General features: G+C 24.2%; 1 long non-coding RNA gene across 1 annotated transcript; it reads left to right on the top strand.

Annotated features, from left to right (window-relative positions):
* Positions 1–4062: 4062 nt before the first annotated feature.
* On the top strand, positions 4063–7166 carry LOC145268650 (uncharacterized). Its single transcript, XR_013864910.1, has 2 exons — positions 4063–6547; positions 6648–7166. It is a non-coding gene; the product is annotated as an uncharacterized LOC145268650 (long non-coding RNA).
* Positions 7167–7551: the final 385 nt, after the last annotated feature.

Genomic DNA, 7551 nt, shown 5'->3' with positions numbered 1-7551 from the left:
TGGCTGAAGCTCTTGCACCAATTGAATTTTATATGGAAATTTTCCCTCTTCATGAAGCATTCTGTGAAGAGATGATCGAGAGATCCCAATTTGACTTGATCTCCTTCTTACTGATGTGGATGGATCCTCAGCCACACTCTCTGCTAATTAATCTCTGACGATTCTCATCACTTCTCGCCGTACGGGGTCTACTAGATTTAGGGAGATCACATACAGACCCTTGTTCATGAAATCGAGCCACCATAACTTTTATTGTATTCTTGTGTTGAAGTTTCGTCAAAATTCTCTTTGAATTTCTGATATTGACTCAGTTAACTGAAAATACGATTTTGCAATAAATATCCGCTCCTCGGTAGTGTAACGACTCGTGATGACCTTGGAAGGGTTACTTTAGAGGATCTGAAAAAATAAAAGAAAAATATAAAAAGTTAAAGTTATGAATTTTTTTTTTTAACCATCAGCTTCTTTTGGGACACCCTGTTGTTATGTGTTATTGCTCCTTGAACTTTTACCTTGAATAATTTGTAATAAAAAATATATGCACAAATATTTTTATGCACCTATATTTATATGTATATACTAGCATGGGTACCCGGCGTTGCCCGGGTGTTTTGAGGTGTATGCTGAGCAAAAAAAAAAAAAAAAAAAAACAAATAAAACGGTCAATTTTTTTTAACTTTGACCCCTATTATGACCCCTTAAAATTTGTATTTTAGGGCTCAAATCAAGTTATTAAGTTAGATCCATGTCCAAGGAATCTATATCTAAAATTTCAAGTGTTTAGACCCAAAATTATAGGAGGGGTTTGGTAGAGTTTTCAAAGGTCAAATCGCTCAACTTTGACTCCTTAATTGCAAGATTTCTGCCCGAAAACTGATCACATCGATTTTCCCAAATCTCAGTACCCTGTATATCAAATTTCGAGTCTGTAGGCTTAAAATTGACAGAGATATTACGTAGGGAAATGTACACAGACAGACAGACAGACAGACACACACAGACAGACACTTTTACTTTTATAGATATATAGATTTTCTGAGATATATATAATAGTTATATACGGAGACATTTTCGCTGTATCCGTGGCTCATCGACACAGCTGACTGTACCATAGGGTCTACGATCAAGTGCGCATACCGTTAGGTTACAACACCTCAGTAGAAATTTCATCGCTTTTGAAGTTATGTTGGTTGCTTTCTTGTTACTTTTTTATTTTTAATGAAAATTAAGTTCAGGGGAGGTAATCTCTTAAAATGATCGCTCATGGTTTTTGACGTAAACAAATATATTATTTATTTTATTTATAAAACAGTTATCTATGGATATGTGTTTTGTCGTATGCCCGGCTCATCAGTGTAGCTGACTGTATCAGGGCTTGAACCTTCAATCATAAGGACTATGATCAAGTGCATATTATTATATAATGAAATTGTCATTAAAACTAAAAAATCAACGTTTGTGTGTGTGTGTGTGTGTGTGTATATATGTGTATATATATATATGTATATATATATACACACAGACACATATATACGCCCACACCTGTGCATATACACCTGAAAAAAAAATATATGCATATAATAAACACATACATAATAATTTAATGTACCAAATTTGTTTTAAAAACGTTTTTATTCACACATAACCGCAATCATAATAAAATATATAGTTATGTGTATGTATGATTATATATGTAGTTGTGTGTGTGTGTGTGTGTGTATATATATATATATATATACACACACACACATATATGTATATACATGTATAAACATACTTATGTATAATTGTTTGTTGTTTGTGGTATATAAACATGTTATACCATTTAAACAAAATGGGATACACAAAAAATAACTTTTATAAAAATAAAGAACATATTAAACAATGTGTGTATGTATATATATGTATATAATATATGTATATTATATATATAATGTATATAATATATGTATATTATATATATAATGTATATAATATATGTATATTATATATATAATGTATATAATATATGTATATTATATATATAATGTATATAATATATGTATATTATATATATAATGTATATAATATATGTATATTATATATATAATGTATATAATATATGTATATTATATATATAATGTATATAATATATGTATATTATATATATAATGTATATAATATATGTATATTATATATATAATGTATATAATATATGTATATTATATATATAATGTATATAATATATGTATATTATATATATAATGTATATAATATATGTATATTATATATATAATGTATATAATATATGTATATTATATATATAATGTATATAATATATGTATAATATATATATAATGTATATAATATATGTATATTATATATATAATGTATATAATATATGTATATTATATATATAATGTATATAATATATGTATATTATATATATAATGTATATAATATATGTATATTATATATATAATGTATATAATATATGTATATTATATATATAATGTATATAATATATGTATATTATATATATAATGTATATAATATATGTATATTATATATATAATGTATATAATATATGTATATTATATATATAATGTATATAATATATGTATATTATATATATAATGTATATAATATATGTATATTATATATATAATGTATATAATATATGTATATTATATATATAATGTATATAATATATGTATATTATATATATAATGTATATAATATATGTATATTATATATATAATGTATATAATATATGTATATTATATATATAATGTATATAATATATGTATATTATATATATAATGTATATAATATATGTATATTATATATATAATGTATATAATATATGTATATTATATATATAATGTATATAATATATGTATATTATATATATAATGTATATAATATATGTATATTATATATATAATGTATATAATATATGTATATTATATATATAATGTATATAATATATGTATATTATATATATAATGTATATAATATATGTATATTATATATATATTATATATATGATGTATATAATGTATATAATATATGTATATTATATATATGATGTATATAATGTATATAATATATGTATATTATATATATGATGTATATAATGTATATAATATATGTATATTATATATATGATGTATATAATGTGTATATTATATATATATTATATATATGATGTATATAATGTGTATATTATATATATATTATATATATATGTATATATAAACCTGACTAAATCATAAGAATGTCGTTGCTACACGTGAAAATCTTACTTGCTCAATATTATGTTGCATGTTTTCATTGGACAAGTACAAAAGCAAAAAAATTAAGCTCTATACTGGCAGACATTTCGCACACAATTTCTTTGCCGAAATACTAATTTCAAACACAGATTTTGTCATTTACTATTTTAACAACAACAAACAAAGCCAACCCACTTCATTATAATCACAAAATGTAATATTTTTTTATGTGCCATTTTTTTACGTGCCATTTTTTATGGAAACTGAAAAACGTGTTATTTAATTTAGAGTGTAGTAAAAAAAAAATGTGTTGTACATTATTTTTTAGAAAATAGTACTTTTTTGCGTCCAGGGTAATTTAGTGTAATAAAAAAAAAAACAACAACAAAATGTGCTGTACAAACAACAATCAGAATCAACAGCAGTAAATATGCTTATAAATATGATAATAGTTGTATATTGTATATTTATATTTAAATCAGTTTTTTTTTTTTAACTCAAGGGGGTTAAATTACATTTATTTGTAAGGAAAATGGGTTTGTATTACTGTACACATAGATTCGAAAAAGTTGTCAAAAAACAAATATATAACAAATAAATGTTATCAAAGGCAAGATAAGTTACTTTTCTACCAAACTGGATATATTTTTTGTGTTTTTATTCAATGTAACATATTTATTCAGCTCAAAAAACATGCAGTGTTTACCGATGTATTGGAAAATTCAAGATGGCGTCTCACACCCTATTTAACACCGTAAGTATGGAAAAAGGTGTTAAAAATAAAAAACTATACAAAATACTAATAAAAACCCGCCGAATATATGTCAACCTATGTCACGGTAACATATATTGAGCGAGTTTTTAACAGTATTTTATCCGGTTTTTTATTTATAACATCTTTTCCCACACTTACCGTGTTAAAGAGAGAATAAGATGCCATCTTGAATGTTCCAATACATCGGTAAACACCGTATGGTTTTCGAGCTGAATAAACATGTTACATTGAATAAAAACACGAAAAATATATCCAGTTTGGTAGAAAAGTAACTTATCTTGCCTTTGATAACATTTATTTGTTATATATTTGTTTTTTGACAACTTTTTCGAATCTATGTGTACAGTAATACAAACCCAAAAAATGTTATCAAAATAAGTTAAAACAAAAAAAATATTGTTGACCTTTTTGAATAGCAGCAGTGGCTTTTAATATCGAACTTAAGACAGAGCGGCCATGAAATAGGTAAGCAGACAAATTTTTAAAACCGTATGTCATAAACCGGATGGATGGTTTAAACGCCCAAGCAAGGAAGCTAATCTGAGTTTTATAATTATATAGATTGCATTAATTAACGTTGTATATAGAAAGAAAACTATAGCTCTAGTATTGAAGTATTGAGGACTTCATGTTATTTATATGTAATCGATGTCACAAGTTGTTAAATTACATATAAATGTATTAGTCACACACACACACACACACACACATATAAATATATAGTCATCCACATACAATACCGTTTCGCTGTTTCACAGCTCATCAGTGCGGCTAGACAAGCAACTACCTCAAGCCAGGATCGAAACCCAATCGACCAAACAACAGTCGGAGTTTCTAACCGTTGAGCTATACGGCTGCTGCTATGTGGGCGGTGAATTAACAATGTTTTGACATTGTCCAAAGTACCTAAGCTCAATTTGTTTACACAAAGAGTATCGCTTCATAAAAATGGTGTGTATATATATATATATATACATATATATATATATATATAGTCTTGGAAGTTTTTAACCCTTAAAACTATACAAAAAAAATATTTTTTATCATTCGTTAGAAAACCATCTAGTCAGTAAGTCATTTAATCACCTGCAATCACTGCATCAACTCGCTCTCAAATTTACTATAATACCAATAATTTATTTTTCAAGGGATCATCAGTTGTTTACCATGAAACACTGTTTAGGGGATTTAAAAACAAAACAGTATATTACATCATGGCTCCTACAGCAGTGTTGATCAAACACCACCTCCCTTAATCTTAGGAAGAAGACATGTTACAAACATTTGATCCAATTTACTATTCTTAATTGCAATTACTAACCTTTTCATACTATAAAAATGAATTTCTTACCTGTGCGATTCATCAATTTCCACGTTTAAAATGGATACATTTTTTTAATTTTTTAATTTATCAGTCTTGTATTTATAAGATTAGGATTAATCCATTTAACTACTTATCATCCCCACTATGATTAGTATTTAGTATATTTACATTCTTATTTAAAATTAGATATATAAAGGTTAAAAATATTTTTACATATATACATTTTTTTTAAAATTTTTTTTTTTTTTTAATATATATTTATTGTATGTAATTATAAATACATTTTATACATTGCTAATATAGTTTTGGATTTCCTTTATTAATATAGTCTGGTTCATCTTAAACGATATATATATATATATATATATATATATATATATATATATATTTATGTGGAAATATTCATTATTCACTTATGTTTAGTGTTAAAAAAACAACAACAAAATGTGTTGTACATTGTTTTTTTAGAAAACCGTAATGATTTTTATTCACATGGTTAAAGTTTTTATTTTGATTAATCGGACAAATATTTTCATCTTGGGTTTTATTAGCACGACCTTTCGGTCGTTGTATCCTGCAACCTTCTTAGAGTGTTGAAAAAATGTTTCCTTTTTCTCTACTAAGAATTCGATCCGTGGATTTGAGGGTGGGTCGATAAATCATAAAGAAAGTTCAATCATCAGGGATCACTAAGATATTTTTTTTTTTTAGGTTTTCCTATGACTCAATTTTTCGGGATATGTTGATTGTTAATATTAGTGAAAAAAGTGTTTTACAAAACAGATCGATACCCACGTGTATTTTGATTGAAAAAAAAAAAAAAAAACGCAACGCAAACCGTTATACCAACAACACCCAAGATAGGAATAATTGCTTAACTTTATTGATCTACAAAAAACACTTGGTATTCACAACTGATCACCCATCTGATAATGACCAGGCTCAATGTTGCTTAACTTTATTGATCTACACAAAGCACTTGTTACTCATCTGATAATGACCCAGCAAAATAATAGAAACATTCACGTCTCATCTCAAAAATTCAGAATTTTATGGTTAAAGTACCTGATAAATCGATTGTCATTTTGTAATTCAAGTTTATCATGTGTGAAATGACTTAAGTTTTTTTTTATAAGGTGGTTTAAAAATTTTTTTTTTTTATAAGGTTGTTTAAAATTTTTTTTTTATAAGGTGGTTTAAAATTTTTTTTTATAAGGTTGTTTAAAATTTTTTTTTATAAGGTTGTTTAAAATTTTTTTTTATAAGGTTGTTTAAAATTTTTTTTTATAAGGTTGTTTAAAATTTTTTTTTATAAGGTTGTTTAAAATTTTTTTTTATAAGGTTGTTTAAAATTTTTTTTTTATAAGGTTGTTTAGATTTTTTTTTTTTTATAAGGTTGTTTTAAATTTAAAAAATGATGCACATTTTGTCAGTTTAGTTTTGTATGAATTTTATTATTTTAAAATGTATAAAATATCACAGAATGAATAAAATGGCACAGAATAGGTTTTATTAAAAAAATTTTTTCTTATGAGCTCCAAATAGCTTTCCAACATAAATTAGTCAAGAATTGCAAGAGATGAAATGTGTTGCGTCATCTGTCGAAATGTTGGAGATTGAACTTCTTTTCCACTCAACAGAAATGAAAAAAAAATTCTTATTTGAAAAAAAGAACATGTTTTTATTTAATTTTTTCTTTTCATTTTTTTCTTTCATTTTTTTTTTTTTTGGTTGATACAAACAAAAAATTGTAAATGAAATGGGAAGTGATATGAAATAAAAAAGAATTCTAAATCACAAGAAAAAAAAATGTCTTTTTTTATGAAAGAAATAAATGAAAAAAAGGAAAAGTTTGAAAAAAAAAAAAAATTTTGATGAGAATTTTGGGTGGGACAGTTTTTTTTTATTATTTTAATTCCAATCAACCATAATCAGATACTAAAATAGACAACAAAAAAGAAAAAAAAAATGTTAAAAAAAAAAAAATTAAAAAAAAAAAAAATTAAAAAAAAAATTAAAAAAAAAAATTTAAAGATCTCAACAAAAACAATTTGTTGCAAGTTTGAAAAAAAAAAAAAAAAAAAAACCATTAAAAATAGAAAAAATACCCCATTCCTAAAAAATAAATAAATAAATAAATAAATATCCACCCCATAAAAAAAATAAAACTCCTTTTGATTTTTTTTGTTGTTTAT

The sequence above is a fragment of the Euprymna scolopes genome, chromosome 44 (genome assembly GCF_053919585.1).
Source record: "Euprymna scolopes isolate OS-2025 chromosome 44, ASM5391958v1, whole genome shotgun sequence".
Classification (NCBI taxonomy): domain Eukaryota; kingdom Metazoa; phylum Mollusca; class Cephalopoda; order Sepiida; family Sepiolidae; genus Euprymna; species Euprymna scolopes.
This window is presented reverse-complemented; position numbering and strand designations above follow the sequence as displayed.